Source organism: Canis aureus, chromosome 14, assembly GCF_053574225.1.
Source record: "Canis aureus isolate CA01 chromosome 14, VMU_Caureus_v.1.0, whole genome shotgun sequence".
Classification (NCBI taxonomy): Eukaryota; Metazoa; Chordata; class Mammalia; order Carnivora; family Canidae; genus Canis; species Canis aureus.
In genome coordinates, this window is record NC_135624.1 from 57923686 (window position 1) to 57947298 (window position 23613).

General features: G+C 34.8%; 1 long non-coding RNA gene across 1 annotated transcript in view; it reads left to right on the plus strand.

The window, feature by feature from the left end:
- The first annotated feature begins 11974 nt into the window (after positions 1 to 11974).
- The window catches only part of LOC144282969 (uncharacterized), a 74016-nt gene continuing 62377 nt past the window's right edge, over positions 11975 to 23613 (plus strand). The window contains exon 1 of the long non-coding RNA XR_013351378.1: positions 11975 to 12053. This is a non-coding gene — a long non-coding RNA (uncharacterized LOC144282969). The remainder of the gene's footprint in view (positions 12054 to 23613) is intronic.

A 23613-nucleotide genomic window follows, 5' to 3' on the forward strand; every position in this document is an offset into this window, starting at 1 on the left:
TGGAGTAAAGGGAACCTCTATGCCCTGAAGGCAAGTATGTAATTGGTACAGCCACTCTGAAAAAACAATGTGGAGATACTTCAAAAAATTAAAAATAGAAATTCCATATGATCCAGTAATTCCACTACTAGGTATTTACTCAAAGAAAATGAAAACACTAATTCAAAAGGATACATGCACCTCTATGTTTATTGCGGCATTATTTACAATAGCTGAGATATGGAAGCAACCCAGGTATTCACCAATAGATGAATGGGTAAAGAAGATGTGATGTGAAGTGTGTGTGTCTGTGTGTATGCATATGTGCATGTATATGCATATATATTTATATTTACTTCATTTGTATTTGTCTTCATGTATTTTTAAAATATTTGAGTGCTTCATTGTTGTTTAGTATTATGTTGCTCAGTTTCCATGTGTTTGTTTTCTCCAGTTTTTTCTTGTCTCCTATTTCTAGTTTTACACTGTTGTGATTGGGAAAAGATACAAAGTATGATTTCAAACTTAAATTTATTGAGGCTTATTTTATGTCCTAATATATGACCTATTCTAGAGAATGTTCTATATGCACTTGAAAAGAATGTGTATTCTATTGTCTGGGGATGGAATGTTCTGTGTATGTCTGTTGCGTCCGTCTTATCCAATGTCATTCAACAACATTGCTTCCTTATTGATTTCCACCTGGATGATCTAGCCATTGATGTAAATGGAGTGTTGAAGTATTCTCTTACTGTGTTACCATCAGTTTCTCTCTTTATGTCATTAATATTTGCTTTACAAATTTTGGTGAAATCCTGCCATTTGCAACAATATGTATTGACCCTCTGGGTCTTATGCTAAGTGAAATAAATTAGATGAAGAAAGAAAAATACCATATGGTTCACTTATATGTGGAGGTTAATTTTTTTTTTTAATATTGAAAATAAAAGCATTTAATATCTCTTTAAAAGCAACCATATTGCTTTCTCTCTGGTTGGATGGGGCATCACACATAAGCTCACCCTGGAGGGACTCCAACTGCCCAGACCCTGGAGGGCATGGGTCAGGGTCTCCCTGCTGGTGCTGCTTGGGCTGTGCTGCTGGGGACTGTGGCACTGGGGGTTAGGGGGGGTGGCCAGAGCAGGGGCCGTGGAGGGACCGAGGCCCCTCCTCGCTCTTGCCCCGAGCTCAGGGCTGCGCCAGGGGCACCGCAGGCAGGCAGTGGCTGCCCTAGGCCAGAGATTTGCGGAAGAGACCCGCAAACAGGGGCACCTGAGTGACTCAGTCAGTTAAGAGTCCGACTCTAAATATCAGGTAAAGTCTTGATCTCAGGGTTGTGGGTTTGAGTCCCATGGTGTGTGTGTGTGTGTGTGTGTATGTATATATATATACATACACACACACACACTATATTATATATAATTAAATTATTATTATACGTATTTTAAAAATATATTTTATATATTATAATATATATTTTTAACTTAATATATGCTTACTTAATATATATGTGTGTATACACATACATATGTAATATGTATTTGTATATATAACTACATATATTTATAAACAGAGCAAATATATAATATATAGAAACAAAAATATATGTAAACAAAGCAAATAGACTAAATACAGAGAATAAACTGGTGGTTGCCAGAGGGAAGGTGGATGGGAGAGATAGACAAAATAGATGAAGGAGAATGAGGTACAAACTTCCAGTTATAAAATAAATAAGTCACAGAGATGAAAGTATAGCATGAGGAATAGAGTCAATAATAGTCTAATAATGTGGTATGATGACAGATGGTGACTCTATTTGTTGTAGTGAGCACCAAATACTGTTTAGAATTGTCAAATCACTATGCTGTACACCTGAAACTAATATAACATTGAATGCTAACTACACTTCAATAATAACTTTAAAAAATCCACATGCGCACAGAAAAATGATGTCTCATTATTTCAGTCTCATTATTTTATTTTATTTATCCAAATTCAACATAGATAATCCATGCAAGGAGAGAAGAATAAATTCCCTTTGATATTTAGGCAGTACATTTTAGATTTCTATTTTTTCATTTATTTCCTAGGCCTAAGAAATCGGCGAATCAATATGTTTGTAATTTTACACCATATCCACTGGCATCCCTGCAGTTGTGTTTGTGATCTAAATTATTTTATTCTTGTGAAATTAACTCGCAAACTGTACTGGAAAATGTGATGTCAGTATCAAACAAATTATTCCCACCACTGCAGTGGAATTATCTAGTATCTGGCCTCAGATACTATGGTAAAAGACAAATCGTTCAGGTAGAAATAATCAACACATAGATTCTATATTACTTGTCAGTTAGTATTTGACATGTGACAAAAGCTTTGATTCTATTTTCCTTTTTTCCAAAGATGTTGTCTTCCCTAATGCCTGCCTCAAATAGATAAAACCTCCCAGGAGAACAGAAACTAAGAGTGGAAAAAAAAGAGGAATTTCAACTTTTGCTATCACCTGTCCTAGCAATTGTTTTCATTTCTTACTAGATGTATTGTTGTCTAAGATTTGATTTTATATTTGATCCATACTCATTTACATGTAATTATATACCTTACAAAAACTGTTGATAATATTAATAGAAGAATAACCAGAAGTTTTACCTAGAAAATGCACTACTAATTAGACAACAGTTTTGTGCAGTGTAATTGTTCTCCCATTGACTGATTTTCTTGTGTTAAATATTTGTCCTTTATTAAAATTTTATAGGAAATTTCTTAGGCAACCAGAAAGTTAATTAAACATTGTTCTATTAATAAAAATTGGATTTTTAAAAAGCTAATAAATACTTCATTTTTAGAGTTTACATTCAATCTGTACCTGTTATATTTTGTAGTTCCCAATAGTTCCTTTTGATGTTTATTCCTGTAAATGATTTGAGTAGATTAAAAAGGACATTTGGATTAAATTATATTTTCTTGTTCCTGGAGATTGGCATTTTATATTATTGACATTAATTTTAAGATATAAATGAAAATTCTTTTCTCAAGTTAGTCTGTTATATATATCTTTTAAATATTTTTTTCACAGAAAGTCTTTTTTTTTTTTTTTTTTTTAGGATTTTATTTATTCATGAGAGACACAGAGAGAGGCAGAGACATAGGCGGGGGAGAAGCAGGTTCTCTGTGGGAAGCCTGACGTGAGATTTGATCCCAGAATCCTGGGAACATGCCCTGAGTCAAAGGCAAAAGCTCAACCACTGAGCCACCTAGGTGCCTCTATATATTTTAAACTTAAGACTACAATATATTTTATGTATATATATGAACAAATATGTATTATAAATTACAGCGACATTACATCTAGATTATGTCTTCAAACTAATGTTTAAATACTTTTGAGAAAATTGTGAATTTTTTTGACGTGACAGTGTAACAAAAGCGAATTGTCAAAAACAGCTTACTGTACATTGAATATCTTGGAATGAGTTTAAAAATAAAATTTGCTTTAGAAGAGTAGTGACTTGGGCAGCCCCGGCGGCTCAGAGGTTTAGCAACCACCTTCAGCCCAGGGCGAGATTCTGGAGACGGTGGATCAAGTCCCAGGTTGGGCTCTCTGGATGGAGCCTGCTTCTCCCTCTGCCTGTGTCTCTGCTTTTCTGTCTCTGTGTGTCTCTCATGAATAAATAAATAAAATCTTTAAAAAAAAAAAACAATAGAAGAGCAGTGGCTGGTAGACAACAAAAAGGAAAATGAGGCTAACAAAAATAAAAGACTTAACATTCACTCTTGTGACACACAGTTGAGAACACTCCACTGGACACTGTGAAGGACATTATTAAATCAATCACAAGTTCAATGCTCAGGGAACATAATAGTACATAGAACGTAGACTAGAAGCAGAGCAAAAAATTGACAAATGAAAAAGAGTACTGACCTTCAACTGGTCCACATACACACATACTTGAATACTCAATAAACAAGACTCTCCCTCCAGAAAAGCTTTCTTTAAACTCTCAAGATTAATGTGCTTCTCATAAGATCTCCCATAAAGTCCAGTGTAGATAGAGTATTAAAATTTAAATCCCCGCCCAAAAAAATTTAAATCCCACTCTATAAGCTATATATGTACTCCTGCCATCCATACCCATACCCAGTGAGGAGCATCAGCAACAGACAGTCACATTGCCCTTAGGCCCATTATCCACTGTGCCTGTCTAGAGAAGGTTACAAAAGTTTAGCTCTCTTTGTCCTTCTATTCTTATCTTTCTCACACACTGGAGGGACCAGTGTCTATGGTTTGAGAGTACATTAGCCAGCTCTTGACTCCAGTTGGGATGAACTTTTGAATTTATACTTCAGAGCTCCTTCTAGGTTTAGTTTATGTCTGGGACTTTAACCTAAATTCCACCCTTGCTTAGGTTCTTCCCTTTTTTCTGTCCTGCCTCCTCCATACCTTCTCTGGGTCTTCCTTTGACTTCTTTTTGAATAAATCACATTCAGAATCTTTAGCTTATGAAGCACTTAGAAAAGAACCACATCTAAGACAAACATCTCCATTATACATACCCACCCGCAGTGTATTAGCTGTTTACTGGTTAATTTGGGATCATCCAACTCTCTCATTGTGTCTTCTAAGTATGACACAAAATAGTAAATACGATTGTATTAGTTTGTTAAAGCTGCCTTAACAGAATACCATTGACTTTGAATAACAGAAACTTATTGCCTTACAGTTCTGAAGGCCACAAGTTCAAAATTAAGGTGTCAGCAGAACCATACTCCTTCTGAAGATACTAGAGAAAGTTCTGTTCCAGGACTTCCTCCTGGTTACTGGCAACATAATTCCAATCTTCACATAGTGCTCTCTAGCATATGTATGTCTCTTCACACTGTGTTTTTGTTGTTGTTGTTGTTGTTTTGTTTTGTTTTAGAACACCAGTCATATTGGATTATGGACCCACTTTACTTCAGGGTGACCTCATCTTAATTTAGGTACATTTACAATGACCCTATTTTCAGATTAGATCACATTCTGAGGTATTGGGAGTTAGGACTTCAGCACATGATTTTTTTTTTTTTTCAGGACACAATTCAACCAATAATACCATTTAATACCAATTGACTAAACAATATAGAATTAAAATATATTAGTATTGTACATAATATAAAATAAAATATTTTAAAATAATTTAAAAACAATCATATCTCTTTAGTGCATGCTTTTTCTATATCAGACAATACTAGCTCATCTTATGAATTAGTGGATTTAGTCCTCGTAAAAGATGAAAAAAAAAAAAAAAAAAAACAAGAGGACAGAGAGATTAAATGGACTTCATTTAATCTGGGTTCTTTATTTCTAATGTCAACCACTCACCCATGAAGAAGATAATCTCATCATACCAGAATGACTGGAAAAGCACGAGCATTTAATAAATACTAATCTGCTTCAGGTGCTTTTTATGCCTAACTTAGAAAAACTTAATTTTCCATCTGTGTGTCTTCTTTACCATTCACACAGAACACTTCACTTCTGACACTTCTGATTATCAAATGTCTGGAGGATATTCTTCACACCAGTCAATTCTTTCAGACATCAGCTTGCTGTCTTGTAATTTAACTCAATTCTAACATTATCTACCTGGAGATACCTATCAGACCCCATAGGTTAAGGGTTCAGGCTCACAGGACTTGTTCTACTCCAGTTCAGATGTCAATTGCAAACAGTAGGTTCCCAAGTTACCCATAATTTTTGTAGGCCAAATCAGATTCCCAAAACCCACTTTAGAGGTTTGATTAATTTGCTAGAACAGCTCACAGAACTCAGTGAAACACTTACTTAGGTTTATCACTGTAGTAAAGGATACAATAAATGATATAGATGAATAGCTAGGTGAAGAGAAACAGGGTGATGTCTAGGAGGACCTGTCTCTGTGGAGTTAGGATGTGTCACCCTCCCAAAATGTGGATGTGTTCACCAATCCAAAAGCTCCTCAAATCCCCTACTATTGAGATTTCGCTGGGGGTTTCTCATTTAGGCACGATCAGTTTCTAACTCCATTTCTGGTCCCTTTACCCTCTCTGAAAAATGAGAATGGGGTGAAAATTCCAGCTTCTAATCATGGCTGGGTCTTTTCAGTAATCAGCTCCCTTTCAAAACCCTTCTCAGAGTTACCTCATTGGAACTAAGGACACTCTGACAAGAGTGAAATTACAAGGATTTCAAGAGCCCAGTGTCAAGAGCTGGGGTGAAAGATCAGGTATTAGAACAAAAGATCCTCCTAGTGCTTTTATCACCTAGGCAATTACAAGGGTTTTAGGAGTTCTGTGCCAGGAATTCCTGGCACAGAAAATCTGATTTTAAAACTTATAAAAAATATAATCTAAATATTCCCAAAAGTCTATATTGATATATTTTTAGAAAATATGCAGAAAGCCAATTTGGCATAGATGTGAATATAGGAAATATAAGAAAATTAGCATTTTCTTAGAGCGTGGCGCTTGAGCTTTAGATGGAGTTTGCATGTCTTTCAGCAAATATAGCAAAATGAACTAATTTGTAAAGTCTGTAAATAGACAAAATGAAACAATTATGCATTATGTGTATGCACAAATATATGTATAATAACACAAATGTTCACACATATATATTCTGTGGATTGATACTGGCCCATCAAAATGTGATCTACAAATGTGAGTCACATATGTAATTTAAACTATTTAGTAGCCATATTTTTAAAAAGAAATAGATAAAATAAATTTAAATATTTTAAACCAATCTATTAAACATATTATTTCAATATATAATTAATAAAAAGATTATTAATGAGAATTTTACATTCTGTACTGTCATCAAAATATGGTGTATACTTTACATTTAAAGCACATCTTAATTTGAACTAGCCAGATTTCATATATTTAACAATATGTGACCAGTAGTACCATTTTGGATAATGTAGATTATGGAAAAATGAACATAACTTTAAAATGCTAAGGAAGCATAATATAGAGTCAAATTCATTAGGTGATCTCAGCTAGTCCTTTCCATATAGTGGGCAAATAAGGAATGATCTATTGTTACCTAATCTGATAATCCTGTCATCTCCATTATACATAACAAACTAAAAGTATTATAAAATCACAAATTAATTTTGTAATTACATTTCATATATATCCAAAATAATATTAACACCTGGAATTTCTACTATTTAGTTTAGAAAACACTTAAAATTCTGACACATGGAAAGAAGGCCACATCTGTTTCATGAATATTAATTGCAAACAGACTTAGGGGCTTTATGCAAAATCTGTTTTAAAAATTATCTTATATTTTAAAACAATAAGCATATATTTGTTTTAATACATTTCCTCCTAAAACTGATGAGCTGTTTTAACCAAAACAGTTGCAATTAAAATGTTTCAAATTCTCACAAACTTATAAAAATGTAATGATTTCAGAAAAAAAAAGTAATTTGGTTCTCCTTTAGTCTTTACAAAAAAGAACAACATTATTACTTTACTCTTAACTCTTAAGATTACCTGACAGAAATATTAACATCAATAATAATAATAAGGTTTACATGCATTGAACAATACATACACCAGGCATTGTTCTAAATACTTTATATATTATCTCATATAATTTTTGTTGCTTTCTTATGAAACAGGTGATTTGGTAAATATGGAAAATATCAAACAGAGCAAACCATTTTTGTAGTTGCCTTTTTTGTGTGTATGTAAGTGGAAACACCAAAAGGACAGATTTGGTAAACACAACAATTCTGGTTAAGTCCTGTTTCTCATTTTTGAAGATAAGCTTTGAGATATATCCTTAAAAATGTGTGTGATCTGGATTGAAATTCTACCCTAATTATAGAACCTTGTAGCTGCTTCTTCAGTATAGCCTGTGGATGGAATACCTGTCGGGAAACAATTGGATTTAATACTAATTATAATATAAGAATACATGGATTTAATTTTTATATATCAAAGAAGCAGCAACATTTACATTTTTATTTTTTTGTGTATTTTTTTAAAGATTTTATTTATTTATCCATGAGAGACATAGAGAGAGAGGCAGAGACACAGGCAGAAGGAAAGGCAGGCTCCATGCAGGGAGCCCGATGTGGGACTCTAAACCAGGGCCCCCAGGATCACGCCCTGGGCCAAAGGCAGATGATCAACCACTGAGCTACCCAGGCATCCCAACATTTACATTTTTAAATTTAAACATGTTGACACAATTTTATTTATTCAGATATTCATATGTCATCATTATTTTAAATCTTACTTGGTCCCTTGAGTGACACTGTGTCAGTTGGTTCCTGTAGGAAACCATACAAAGAGGCAAAAGTCGAGGTGTTAAGTCTAAATGCGGTTAAAAATGATGGAGCTCTGCTAGACCCCTGCTTCACTTTTTTCTGGATGTATGACTACACAGATCAAGTGACCTCTCTATGCCTTAAGATGAGTATTGTACTCATCTAAACTGTGAATAAGAGATCTAAGCTCCTAAGGTAAATGGAATACTGTATGTAAGGCCCTTAGCACATATAGCAAGGCACAAACTCACTTACCTTCATTACAAGAAGATGTAATGACTTCTTGGAAATAACTGCTATAGGATTAAGGGACAGATTTTGGAATATAGGGCTTCCAACAGCAGCAAGACGAATCCTTTTCTAATGATTTAACAATAGTTCTAATTGACCCTGCTTTGCTATTCATTAGGTGTGAATTAGTGAGTTTTCCTTCAAATAGATCTGCCTATATAATCATTATTTTAGCCTGAGTTCATCTTTAGTTAATGTAGCCTGAAATGTGAATCTGGTGAGTAATGCATTTTAGTTTCATTGCCAAGAATTCTGAGAAAATTCCCAAATTTGCTTGGCAAATGGAGTGTGTCTCCATAAGGTCACAAATTTAACACTTTGATATAAAAAGGGGAAAAGAGTATATAATTATACAATTTTGAATTATTCTAAAAATTACAGGTGCCATATGGCAATATTTCATTTTGTGAATTGCAAAGGTAATTATTTAAACATTTCTTTTAAGTAAACTTAATCCCTACCTCTGCAAAATATAATTATATACTCTTTCCATTTTTGCTTGAAGTATATTATTATTAATATGCATTTACAAAAAGGAATTAGTTTGAACACTTCCTTTTTCCCATAATAGTGTGTCCTGGGAACTTTCTGCATTGGTACGTGTAGTTATATTTTATTCTTTTAGATAGTCTATAAAATCAATGCATCTATGCATTGCAACTTATTTAACTAATATGGTTATAATACGACTATAAGTTAGAAATGACAGACTCAGTGGGACAGCTTTACTCAGCTTCGCACAAGTTGTGGATAAGCCCACGAATATGTAAGTTCAGTGTTTTATACCTTAAGTTTTACTATATTTCTCAAGACAAGTGCTTCATTTACATACCACCATATTTTATTGACACAGTAGTTTTGAGACAAAAAACCCAAACTTTTCTGTCAGAAAATAAAAATAATTATGTAATCTCTTTTCATCTCTTTTTGTTTTTAATGTCCTTTAAATTGTTGTTAAAGATTTGAATATTTTATTTTCAATAACAACAAATTGTTGACACAACTTTTTTTTTTTTTCTTTACTGTAAATCATGTTTGGCTCTTTTGTAAACAGGACCACAGTGGTAGGAGTGAAAGTGTCTCATGTGTCACAAAAAAACATCAGAAAAAAAGTAGTTCTTCAAAGTTATTGTTGTAGATCATGTTCTAAAATGATCATGCTTTTTAAGTCCCGTTTTAAGAAATGCTTTTCAATTGAGATTTCTGATTTCATAATGCAGCATGAGTGACATATAACCTTATATGTCTAATATAGCACAGTATTTTAGTTGAAACATTAAACATTTTCAAAAATCAAAGTGAAAACTGAGAATTAAAAAATCAATACTTGGTAAATAGACCATAATTAGTTATAGATCCTATATTTGTGAATGTTTTGAGACAGTTTCTCTTTCCAAATAGAAAAAGGAAATGCCCAAATAATGGCATATTGCATTTTAAAGCAAATTGGTAAATTTATATAGGTTTAGTAAGACCTCTTTTATCTTGCCATCTTTGGGAAACAGTGTGGGAGTTTAGGAGTATGTATTACCTGAGTATAATAACTTTATTTATTTACTTATTTTTACCTTTTTTCTCAAAGATATTCATTTCTGTTAAAAAATGGGTATTAGTAGATTGAAATACATCTTATGACTTCAATGGAATGTAATTAGCACACATGTGATAGTTATGGTCAGAGCTAATGAGATAGCATAGGAGCCACATGGTGATAGCTGGGACAAAGACCGTACCACTTAGATCTAGGGAAAGCGATCCTACCCTGAGCCATACCCTGGATGGTTTTATACATATTAATATGAAAAATATAATATATATAACATATATAAAATATATGTGGATCTATAAAATATAAATACATATGTTTAGTTATTTTTCTTTTCCTTCTCTTGAGAAAGTTTGTTGAATCTCTGTCAAGTTAATAAAATATGCTACAGTGGGCCCTTGGAGGAGAACTTTGTGTGCCAGGCCAGAAGGGGCAGTAGAACTAAGAACATTGAACAGGTGAAAGGGCAGAAAGAACAGAAGTCGTCCAAAGAGTGTATCTAAACCACCCCGTTCCCCAAATATATAGTGCTTTTTTCATTCCCTCTGTTGGCTAGTGGTGTTTTGGGAAGTGCTGAATCAGTTATCCTAGGGAAGGGAGGGGAGAGATGCCAGCCTATCCTGGTTTCTAGAAAATTCCACCTTGCCAAGTCTTGAATAGGGATCCAGTCCTGTCCCAGGAGCCCTGGGTCCCAAGTCAACTTTGCAACCACCTCTCGCTAGCCCAAAGGCAGTGGGCATGGCAGAAAAAGAAGAAAAGTAGCTCCTTTGTTTTCCTGTCATGAAGAAAATCCCCAGGGAAGGGCCAGATGGGTCCTATTACAAGGAAGCAGCTCAGTCTTCAAGTAAAACTGTATTTATAACTTTTAAGTACTTAGCTTTATATATATGTATTCCATTTTTATTCTTTGAATTCACCGGTGCCAAAGGTGAAATTCTTTATATTAAGTGGTTGTGGAGAAACTGGTGAGGAGCCTAGATTCACAGACAATCCAACAGAGATAACTCACTGACTAAACATGGCATGTGAGGGAAAGATTGCCTTCAAGGATGGCCATTTACCAAAATAAAGAATATTGAGAGATTAGCATGCTTCGAAGAAAATTAGATTTTTTTTCTTTTAACATGTTAAATTTGAGCAGTTCAGAGGAAAGTCATGTTATAGATGATATTAATATCTGTGAAACTAAGGATGCCTGGGAGGCTCAGTGGTTGAGTATCTGCCTTCGGCTCAGGGCATGATCCCAGGGTCCCAGGATTGAGTCCCACATCGGGCTCCTTGCATGGATCCTGCTTCTCCTGTCTCTGCCTCTCTCTCTGCCTCTCTCTGTGTCTCTCATGAATAAATAAATAAAATCTTTAAAAAAAAAATCTGTGAAACTACATATGATCCCCTAGTGATTCATAGACAGCAAAAAGTCCTAGAGAATGTTATCATTTAGAAATTAAAGAGAAACAAAAGAAATTTTAAAAAGGTAGCCGGTAACAAAAGAGAAAAATAAAAGGTTTTTTTTCAAGGTTGAAGATGGGATAAGTAATGTTTGAAGTACTGCCAAATAGTGAAATGAAGTAAGGCCTGAGAAATGACCACTGAGTAGGTAATAAGCAGGTTATTAATGACAATAACCACATAATTTCAGTGCAGCTGTGGGGATGAACTACTGATTATAATTGGCTGAGGAGAAAATGGGTGGTTAAGAAACAGGGAAATGTAATTTAATTATCAGAATTTTAATTTATGACATTGAAAGCTGAGACTTGAACATCTCATTCAAGACTAGCAGGGAATAGGCATTACTCAATATAGGTACTTTTCTCACATTAGTCTTAATGGTAATACTTGTCTCCTCTCACAGGCTAATTTCTCCCCTAAAACTGTGCATTTACAGAGAGAACCTGCACTAATGCTTTTTGAAGATAATGGATACATAGGTGAGTACTGGCTCTGTCTCTCAATTCTAAACCACTATTCAAAAAATGGTACTGCTTAATCTGAAATTTTTTGGATACCTTTAATATGGTTTTTAGTCTAAAAGTGTTACATGGAACAACTCTATTAAACTTTTTGCCATTGGTCGTTAACTTTCTTTTCCTTTTTTTCCCATCCAAATCTACATTCCAGATTATAGTTATTTCAGTGGGACATTAGAGATAATATATGTTGCTCAAAATGATTTTTAAAAAGAACAGAAGTGGGACACCTGGGTGGCTCAGCAGTTGAGCATTTGCCTTCGGCTCAGATTGTGATCTCAGGGTCCTGGGATCCAATCCCGCATTAGGCTCCCTGCAGGAAGCTTGCTTCTCCCTCTGCCTGTGTCTCTGCCTCTATCTCTGTGTCCCTCATGAATAAATAAGTAAAATCTTAAAAATAAAAAAAAAAATAAAAAGAACAGAACTGACTTGAGGAATAGGCATAGATAGAGTTACCATTTCAAAAATTGCTTAGTGGGTACAGACAAATATAAAGATCAGAAAACTGAATAAAGCAAAGATTAAAACAGAATTAGTACCTAATAAATGTTATTTATAGAGTTGCAAACGTTTTGTGAAAGTCTCTGGAGCCTAAGGATAGTTTTTGAACTTGATACACTAGAATCATTCAGGGACACACATTCTCAGTAAAATTTGGTGGTGCTCAGGGGTACATTATGCAAATAATTGGGTGATGTTTTCCTCTGAGGAGTAGGAGGTCTCCATCCATAGATAGTAAAGATTAGAGACATATGTGTAGCCTTGGTTTAAACAAAATTTAGTTACATGCTCTTCACAATTTAATGTTTGGCCCTATATCCCCAGAGATGGGTCTGGACTCTATTATGCCATCAGCCAATTCATGTTGAAATTAGGGTAATGTAATGGCCAATGCTCAGAAGTGAGGATACGAATGATTGTTTGAGCAGGGCTGGTGGCCTTTAAGCATTTGTGCCATTGGTCCCATTTAAGTTAAGGATTGAGTTGCCTGACCACTAGCTGCACCTAAAGAAGTTTCAAGTGTCCTTATAGGGCTGATTTCCAACACTTAACCAGCCCCCCATCCTGGGGTGCATTAGTGGGTGCTGTGTAGTTGCTTGGGTCGTTAAGCAATAATGGAAGGCAAAAGATATTATAAATCTGTAAAGGGACTCAGAATTGTTGAGAAAAATGTATATAATATTGTGCTGTAAGATGAAGACGTCAGATTCCCTTGTGATAACAATCATTGGCAGCATGGCTGGGCAAGCTCCGTTAGTGTGAGGAGAGTGGTGGCCATCTGGCCTAGAGTTTAAAGTGGTAATTGACCCTGGCAGCAAGGAAGTCCATTGAGGAGTCCATTTACTGCCCTATAACTGAAAGAACGAGGATTTTAAAAGACCACTGTAGCATTCAATAACACCAGAGGCCTGTGGCCGGTGTGGGAGATGGAAGTTCCAATGGATGTCCTATTGGAGAGCCTGATGCTGTGTTAAATGGGCAGTGAAGTGAGATCTTGATCTGTGTCAGTAGTGTGAGGAGGGCCAAATGGGGGCAGGATACACTTGAAAAGAAAGAGATTAAGTCTCCACGGAGGTGTTCCTGGTGGATGAAGCAAGTGGCAGGCCAGTAAATGTATCCACATATTTAATAACAAAATCATCAGTATGGTGCAAGAGGACACTGTAAGGGCAGTCAGGTCCTGCAGGCAAAGATTGTGGGCAATAGCTGGGTTATTAGCCCACAGGCCACCAGGTAAAGGTTCATTGAGTGCCTTATGATATGACAAACTACAGCTGTGATTTTTTCAGCACTAGATACTAGAACATATTAGATCAATCAGCAAAGTAGAGAGCTCTTTGATCTCCTTGATTAACTGGACAGTGTTGGGAATGGAAGCCTTAATAGGGGGGCTCCTGAGCATTTAAATTTTGATGGTTGACTGTTAGGCTCCCCTATCAGTGGTGAGCTTCAATACCCACAAATAGGGAAACTTAAAGGAGAATGGTGTGTTTAATGACTCCTTTCTTTAATAGATCTTGAATTATGGACTCCAGTTGCTCAATCCCCTGCCATAGATTATACTGGAGGGTATTTACCATCATAATCAGGAATGACAGTCTAATGGGCTCTCAGTGTGCAGTTTCCACCAAGAAGGCTGGGAGTTTGGATTTATTCCAGATGGCTTGGTGGCACATGAAGGCATTCATACCTATAATAGGAAAGAAGAGGGCCAAAGGGAACACCCCCACTAAAAGATTTTAATACAAATTTTTCCAATATTGGCATCTAATGGAGATTGAATGTCTTTTACTAATCTATCTTTTTTAAAAGATTTTATTTTATTATTTATTCATTAGAGACACACACAGACAGAGAGACAGACAGACAGACAGAGGCACAGGCAGAGGGAGAAGCAGGCTCCAACAGGGAGCCCGACATGTGACTTGACCCAGGGTCTCCAGGATCAGGCCCTGGGCTGAAGGCGGCACTAAAGCACTGAGCCACCTGGGCTGCCCCTCTATCTTTTAATTTAAAGAGTGCCCCTAGCTTGTGTTTGGAGGGGTTCCAGGTAAGTACTGCAGTTTGGGCGCCAGTGTCAATAAGAGCAGTAAAAGGTCTATTGGGTGTGTCCCAGTGGATAATTAGAGAAATATACTGGTGATTGTTCCTGAGGGACAAACTCTGGGGAACTGCCAGGTCCCTAGGGTTGGGGCCTAAGAGGCTGCCACTCTTGGAGGTCAGAGTATAGAATCCCAGATCCTGCTGCCAGGTGGTGGCATTCTGGGTGGTGCCAGAACCTACTCTCAGGGCAGGGCTGGCAGTCTTTGGAAGACATCACAGCACCTGAGCGAAGGTTTCTAACTTGTGTTCAGGTTGTCCAGAGATTAAGTCATCAGGGACCCCTGATCTCCAAAGCTGCCAATTGAGAGATGCCTGTTGGTCCTCTCATGAAGGAGGGAGCTGGGTTGAGACACTATCCCTTGAGGGAGTCTGGAAACCTCAATATCCCCTGGAGCTCCTCTTTTGGATTTCTGGCTGATGGGGCAATGGGGGCTCATTTACCTTTACCAGGAAACAAGATTTGGATTTTAGGAAAATTTTCTTTTTCATGGCTAGCTGTAGCATCAAGGCAGTTTAATGCCTATGGTGCTGTTTCTGATAGTTATATGAATTGTACCAGCACGGCCTTAAAATTGTGGTGTGGTCGGCTTCAAGAAGAATTTTATAGATTCTCATCCAAGGGCATCTCCTCTGGATTGAAAGAGGTCAGGGGGTCTGTGAGAGCATGCTGCTCAGCAAAATGATATACCCATTGAACCATCCCGATTTTATGCAAGAAGAGGATTCTCTACTTGTAATGAGTCTTAGTTGTGATAACTGCAATAGACAGACGGGCCCAATGCCATGCCATACAAATAAGATTAATTATGTTAAAAACAAGACAACAGGCTTGAAATGGAGTTGCTTATGCTAAACCTCAGGTCACCAAACCAAGACTTATTTATACTTTTGGCTCTCCCACATGGAAACTTAAAACAGCCAATCAGGAATAACCTGTCTGATAGACTCCTGCCATCCCTAAAGGAAGCTTGAAATAACTAATTCACTTTTTTTTTTTTCCTTGTAGAACTTCTTGTTCCTTCTCCCTTCTGCCTCTAAGTCTTTCATTTTCTACAGCTCCTTGGAGCTCTTTTCTCTCTGCTATATTGGATGCTGCTTGATCTATGAATTGTTAAATAAAGCCAATAAGATCTTTAAAATTTACTCTGTTGAATTCAGTTGAATTTTGTTTTCTTAACACTTAGTTTTTCAGGAAACAATAAAAGTAGTATTTTTAAAAGCTCCAACAAATATCAGTCTTATCATTATATCATTATGTGTTTTATATTTTATATTCTATTCATTCTCTCAGCTTATCTATGTGATAAATATTGTCACTGCTTTTTTTTTTAAATAAGAGAACAAAGTTAAAAAAAAAAGAGAACAAAGTTAGACAATTTGACATGTGTGACATTATAGAAATACCAAGTATAAGAACAGATTTCAGAACCCAGATCTGAAAGGCTTCAAAGACTTTTTATACTTAATAATGCCATCTGCTACTTAATTATGGTGTTCAGATTTTGGATGTGGATTGAATCTTGGACATTCACTAACTCAACAAAGAAACTCGGTTTTTCTTTCTTCTTAATCTTCAAATTCCCAATTTTTATGAGAATCAAAAAGTTACAATATTTACTGATAATACAGTGCCTGGCACAGTACCATGCTTAAGTGATTGATTAATATTTCTGTTCTCCTTTATTAATAGGGTGTTCCATGAATGAAGCTATTTTGGAGAATGTTTTATTAGCAGTTTTCTTGGTTTCTGAGGAAATTTATTGAGAATACTTCAGCAGACTGCACGTCTTTATTCCTTGAAATGTATTGGAGTTCTAAAAAAAATGAAAAGTCATTAAGGCTCACATCTGCTTAATAGTTTGGAAATTCAAACTTGCACACTCAACTTAGGCATCGAAAATATGATTACAAAAATAATTTTATTTTTCACTTATATGTTTTGTTATCTTGCTCTGGAGACAATTCTAAAATGAAAGTGCCAAATATTTAAAAAAATCACAGCATCAATTGAATATATTTGTATGTATAGTGTAACAGCCACATATACAACATGAAGAACCACACCTATTCTAAGGTATATTATTGGTTACACTTTCAATAATCTAACCAAGTTTAAAGCCACTATATGTGTGTTTGGGTGTAATTATTTCTTTTTTTGGGGGGTATAATTATTTCTTAATTACATCCTGATAACCACAATAGTTAGCCTATACAATCACAATTTATTACCTTATTGAGCTTAACAAATAACATTTTGACATGCCATTAGTTCTTAATGAGGACAGTACCCTTTAATTAAATCAGCACATTAGGTGACAGACACTAGAACTAGCAGAGTAACAGTCCATATCTTTGTTAAGCATTGATAGAAATTATGCTGAACTTTTTCTTGCCTCAATTAAACTAAATAAAGTTTAGTTTCCTCTCTGTCAAAATATAATGTGAGACTGGTGGTGGTTGGGTATCGAATGATGTGCAAATGGAGTGCTAGCTGACATGTATTCCCAGGCAATCTTGTTAATGAGCCATGTCCACAGCTGACCACATCTCTATGTAGTAGAAGTACATACTCCCCTATCCCAAAACACTTGGGCAAGGCACATTTGAGACTTTTTCAGATATTTAGAAAGTTTAAATGTATGTATATGAGATACTAGGCAACAGACTGATCATCGTCTAGGGCAGTATCTCATGATTAACCAATGTTTCTATAGAAGAAAACATAAAAATTTTCACACTAAATGAATAAAGAAATACATAGCTTCATGTCAGACTAGGCCAGATTCATTTCCAAATAAATTATGAAAAATCTTATATTTTAAGGATTCTTGGATTTTGAAATGACAAAAAATGTACTATAAATTTATAACATTGAATTCAGAGATCTATTTGCTGACATATTTAAAAAATCTTCCTAACTATAACATTTTATTTACTCATGAGAACACATATTTAATGATCATATGTGTAATATACATATATAGTATAATTCAAAATTTTACTTAATTCTATGACTATGTAAATAATGGCAGGCACTTTTCTTATTTGCTTATTACAAAATCTCTTATTGCAGAATGGTTGGGCATGATTAGCGCTATATAGCTACTACTCTTTTCTTCTTTCTCTGTGGCATGCTACTAACTGTACAACATGGGAATAAGAGAAGTTTCCTGAAATTTCCAATTTTAAGTGGCCTTATAATTCAGGAAGCAGTCTCAAATTTTACTTTTTTCTAGTTCAGCTTAATACAAAAACATTTTATTATCTTCCCTACAATATGTTTTAAATCTATTTCCCTTTCATTATTTTTCCCCATTGCACTTTTCAAAACCCAAACTTTGTACTTTATATGTAACAGTATTTTGCCAACTGTCTACCATCGTTCACTTCAGCACATGCTTTCAGTAGCTTACTATATTCCTTATCCCCTCTGACTAATTTTAAGGAAGAGTGACTCTGTACTCTGAAGCAGAGTACTGCTTCAGGATTCTTCCCTAGGTTCCAATCCAAACCATACCACTTACTGTTGGATGGCAAAGTAAATTAAATATCAATGTGCCTCATTGTTCTCATCTGCAAAATAAGGATAATACTAATGCCTAATTTATATGATTGATGGAAGAATTAAATTAAATCACTTAACAAAATAACACACAAATAGTGCATAGCATAAAGTAGGCCCTATATTGATTATTAAATCTTATTATTTTATTATTATTTATTGTCATAAATATCACCATTGTCATCCTTCTTCCTCAAACCAGTCTCTTTCTTTTATAAATCTCCCATCTGCCACTTTGATTATCTTTACAAAGTTATTCCTGGTCATTATCCTCTGATTTTCTAGAAGGCAAACTTTACCGTTTTGGCTCAGATATCTTTTTTCAGTTTCAACCTTCTCTATTTTAACTGGAGAGTGTTAGAAGTGACTGTGATTTGTATTTAGTGAGAAGTGAAAGGGAAAAGAAAGGCACATAAAAGTTTGGGACCAACGTTAACCTTCAGGGAATTCGTTGTGGAAATAACATGTATTCCCCAACTAGGTTGAGTAAAGTATGATATCAACATTATCATGTAACTAGAAGTAAAGGACACTCTGGAATTCTGACAATGAAACGACATAAATGTAATTGAGAATGTCCCCTCATTATACCATTAGGATTCATACAAAGCCCCAGACTATAGTTCAGAAAACAAACCATGTCAAGATACCCTTTCTCTCTGAGACAATAGGAGAGCTAACCTAAGTTTCCCATGTAATGGAAAAATGAAAAACAAAATCTTGGTAAAATTAATAGAACAGAACTATCAAACAAATGGAAAAAAATCAATATTCTAATAGAGGACAAATATTTAACATGAATAAATAGTTTTGCAGATTGAGAGATCATCCTATATTCATCCAAGAAAGTCTGATCAGAGGACTTGAAGGAAAAAAAAGAGAGAGAAAGAAAGAAGAAAGAAGGAAAGAAAGAAAGAAAGAAAGAAAGAAAGCAAGCCCACAAGAGAGTGTCTGAGTAAATTTAGTGTCAGAGGTCACTGAAAAAATGCAAACAACATTACAAACTATAAAATTTGAACAAAGGATATAATATCACCTCAAGTTGGTATTTGATGATTAATATGAAAGAGCAAAATGCAGCCTTTTAAATTAGGAAAGACCTAAAGGAAAAGAGTTACAAAAGAACAAAACAAAAATATTCTTGATAATGATACCCAAGCAATAAAGAGAAAAATCAGGGGGCACCTGGGGTGGCTCAATGGTTGAGCATCTGCCTTGGCTCAGGTGATGATCCCAGAGTCCTCACATTAGGCTCCCCACAGGGAGCCTGCTTCTCCCTCTGCTTATGTCTCTGCATCTCTCTGTGTCTCTCATGAATAAATATATTAAAAATCTTAAAAAAAGAAAAATCAGTATAAATATTCCTGTAACAAAGAGAAATCATGATAAAAAGACTGATGATGAGGATTGAATACACTGGAATAAATAATTAAAATGTTATAATTGTGGAGAATCATAAAACAAAAAGTAAATGGTACAAAAAAAATGGTACAAATATTAGCAGCATAATGTAAACAAAATTATTAACAAAGATTAGCAGATAGAAGGACACACTGCAAAGAAAGTTATGAAAGTGCTAACACAGATTTTTCACAGAGAAAAGTTAATTAGTATTATATATAACCGAAACTTATTTTGAAAAACAAACTACAATGACCACAAACTAAATTCTTCTCATTTAAATAACAAAGATGTTTTAGTTCACTATTTTTGTGTCGATGAAGAAGCATTTTTTGAAGTATGGCAGCCAATTCTTTTATTGTTTTCTGTTGATTTCAATTTATATTCTATTTGATAACATGTGTAAGATTGTTCAATTTTTTTATAAAAGTTTGTTGTTTTGTTTTTAAGTAGGCTCCATGCCCAGTGTGGAAGCCAACAGGAGATTGAACTCACAACCCTGAGATCAAGACCTGAGCTGAGATCAAAGATTGGATGCTTAACTGACTGAGTTACCCAGGTGCCCCTAGAAGTATTTTTAAGCATCAACTTATTACTCTTTATTTATAAAATATGCAGATAAAAATATCTGGAAAAACAATGTTAAAAAATAATTTACTTTTTATCATAGACAGTAGGGTTTTGGATTTTTTTACACTTGTTTTTGTATCACCTATTGCTTAAATTCTTTATAATAGGTACATAATTTTTCTAAGCATAATTAGCATGAATTTCTGAAAAATAAAGTCTGTGCTCATCAGAAAACTACTCATAATTATAAAATGATTTACTTATGTGTTTCTTTTTACAACTGAATAGAATTAATTTGTAAAATGATGAACAAAATTTTATCTTTCAGGTTCTTGAACTATATACACTTTAAGTCATACTTTGTAATGAAAATAGGGCTTTAAAAATCAAGGACTTGGAGATATACATTGTGAGTTACAGTGAAAGACAGACCCAGGAATATAGGTAGTTATTAAATATTACGGGGCAGCTAGGAAACAAGATACTCAATATTTCCCTGGTTTTTGGCTTGACAAAAGAGAAATTGATAACTGTGATTCTTAGAGAAAAGAAAGGTGCTGTGTAATGAGGGAACATATCAGGCCATTTGAAGAAAATTAAAGAAACTATTTGATTTATTTGTCCCAAATTAATATTACACTATGACTACAATATTCATTATATCTCCTACCAGGATTATAATGACACTCATAAAAAATGAATTTGAAAACAAAGAGCTTTGCACATGTTACACGACTCCTACACTGCTGTTACAACTAATAGAAAACAGGCACAAAACTTAAATATATATGAGCACAAAGACAGATGTTAATTGCTTCCTATTGTCATCCATTCATCAAATAATTGTTGTAAGCCTACCACCACATATGTCAATCAGAAATGAATGCTATGGAGAATATAAAGGGTAAGGATACAGAAAATGCCAGAAGGAAAAAGGTTTACTTTTTGTTTTGTTTTTGTTTTATTTGATTGTCTAATAAGGAGAAATTTGATTTGACACTTCGAAGAAATGAGAGCAAATGATGCAGGAATCTGGGTGAGAGGGGCTATTTATAGGGTAAAAAATAGCAAATGTCAAGATCTTGAGATAGGTTAATGTTCAGAGCATTCAAGGAATATCAAAGTGACCAATTTGTCTAGAAAAGAGTAAGTGAACAACGGAGTAGATGGAGAGAATACCAGAGACACAGTACCAGGTTAGGTAATAACTCCTACAGGAGCAGGGAAAGTATTTTGGATTTTGTTCTGACTGGGAAAACACTGGAGAGTGATGATGGGGAGTGACTTACATTTTAAATGGATAAGGCCAGCTTCTGTTGGGGTAACAGCTGAGGTGTGGAGGATAAAGCGGGCAGTTGGAAGATCAGTGAGAAGAATCACCTTGTAATTCAGGTGAGATCAAATTTGAGAACCTAGACCAGGTGGAGACAGTGAGATGTGATCAATTTCAATACATAATTTAAATATACACTTAACAGGAATTACTGGTGAACAGCATGTGGGTGGTGAAAGAAATAGAGGAGTTGAGGGTGATTACAAGATTTTCTAATTTAAAGCTGGAAGGAAGAAATTGATGTTTAGTTATAACTGACTGAGCCAGCCAGGTGTCCCTTTAAATTTTTTAGAAGCAAAATATTTAGGAGGCATTTATTAGACTCTTGCTAGAACCAGAACTGGTGTTACTATTGAAGCTTGAGTTCAAGTTCATAAGACTTCTTAGTTTTAATAAAATGCATAAATATTACAGTATGAATTTTCATTTTTACTTTTATGATATATGCCTTTGGGTTAGTGTGATATTTGCATTTTCTCAGTAACCCCTTTATTTCTTTAAACGAATGCATTCTATTCCCTTATTATATTCCCTTTGTAGCATTAGAAGCTAGGTGCTTTAGGGAAGACATTACTTATGAATATAGAAGTGAGATGAATCATCATATTTTGAATATCTATCCAAGATTACAAAATCTTTATTTAAGGGGGGATGTTTATGAGTTATTGAACTTAAATTCTGCAAAATCTGAAATTGTGTTTGTCTCTCGAGCCACTTGCGTTGTTATGGACCTTGAAAAGGATGAAAACAAATCATAATAAACTCTCTGCCCCTTTATCTTTTAAATCTATTAATTAGTGTTTTTATTATTCTCTTGGCATATTTTTCTTAAGTATAGAAATATCCAAAGTGGTTCCTATATTTGTTATGTCTCATAGATAAATGTCTTATTAGAAATTACTATTTAAATTTAATCACTTGGAGTGCATACCTCAGTATATCTAAGTATGAAACTTAGTTTAATTCTGGAAAACATACCATAGGACTGTTTTGAATATTTAAGGAATAGTTTCAGTTAAAGTCATATTCAGTATGCACAATACACACAGAAAATCAGGCTATTTCTCTTTTCCCAGGATGCATTCACTATCTTTAATGGTCATGGGTCACTGTGGAGAAGGTTTAGGATATTATTGACCTTATACATTAAAGCTACATTGAAGGGTTCTTCAAAGAAAGTCAGCTCCTGCCTCATTCAGAATCCTGTCTTAGAACTGGGGGAGAGTCTGTGAATCCTCATGACAGTAACTCAAGTTAGGTTTCTGTCCATTAGGATTTACTTTTTATTTTTATATGTTAAAGAGATTTTCAATATATGAGCTATTTTGTCTTTTTTTAATTTAATTCTTAGGACCCTGAAATCAGTTCATACCCCTCTACATGCATTCTCTTCCTGCAGTTTATTGTTGTGATTTTATTCTCATTTTCTTGAGCAGTTTAACAGCACCATGTCAGTATCTCATTTCATCCACTCACCCCCAACCTCTCCTGTAGTTATTCAAGTACAAGGTGTCCTCATCAAGACAGTTAATGCCTTGGAGGAAATGTCCTCCAATCCTTATAAGTATTATGGTTAAGATATAGTTGGGCAGGCTGCACATAATAGAACTACTTTAACAGTCACATTTTTAAAATTCTTATCTCTTTATACACTAGCAGAGTTCAGGCATTTCAACCTATGTACCATAAGACGTGATGAAACATAGGCTTCATTTAACCAAATTAGTAGACTATTAAAAATCACTCCCAGGTGATCAGTGAAAACCACTGATTCCTTAAAACCTCCTTAGTAGGGGCATCTGGATGGTACAGTTAAGTGTCTGACTCTTGGTTTTGGCTCAGGTCCTGATCTCAGGGTCCTGGGATTGAGCCCAGCATCAGGCTCCATGCTCAGAGAGGAATACACTTGATACTCTCCCACCAACTCTCTCTCTCTAAAATAAATAAATAAATCTTTAAAACCTAACCAAACCAAACATAACCTTGTTAGCAACTTCTGGAGGAGAACAGAAGGACTGAGATTTTCCACTTGGCCTCTGCAACTGTTGCTT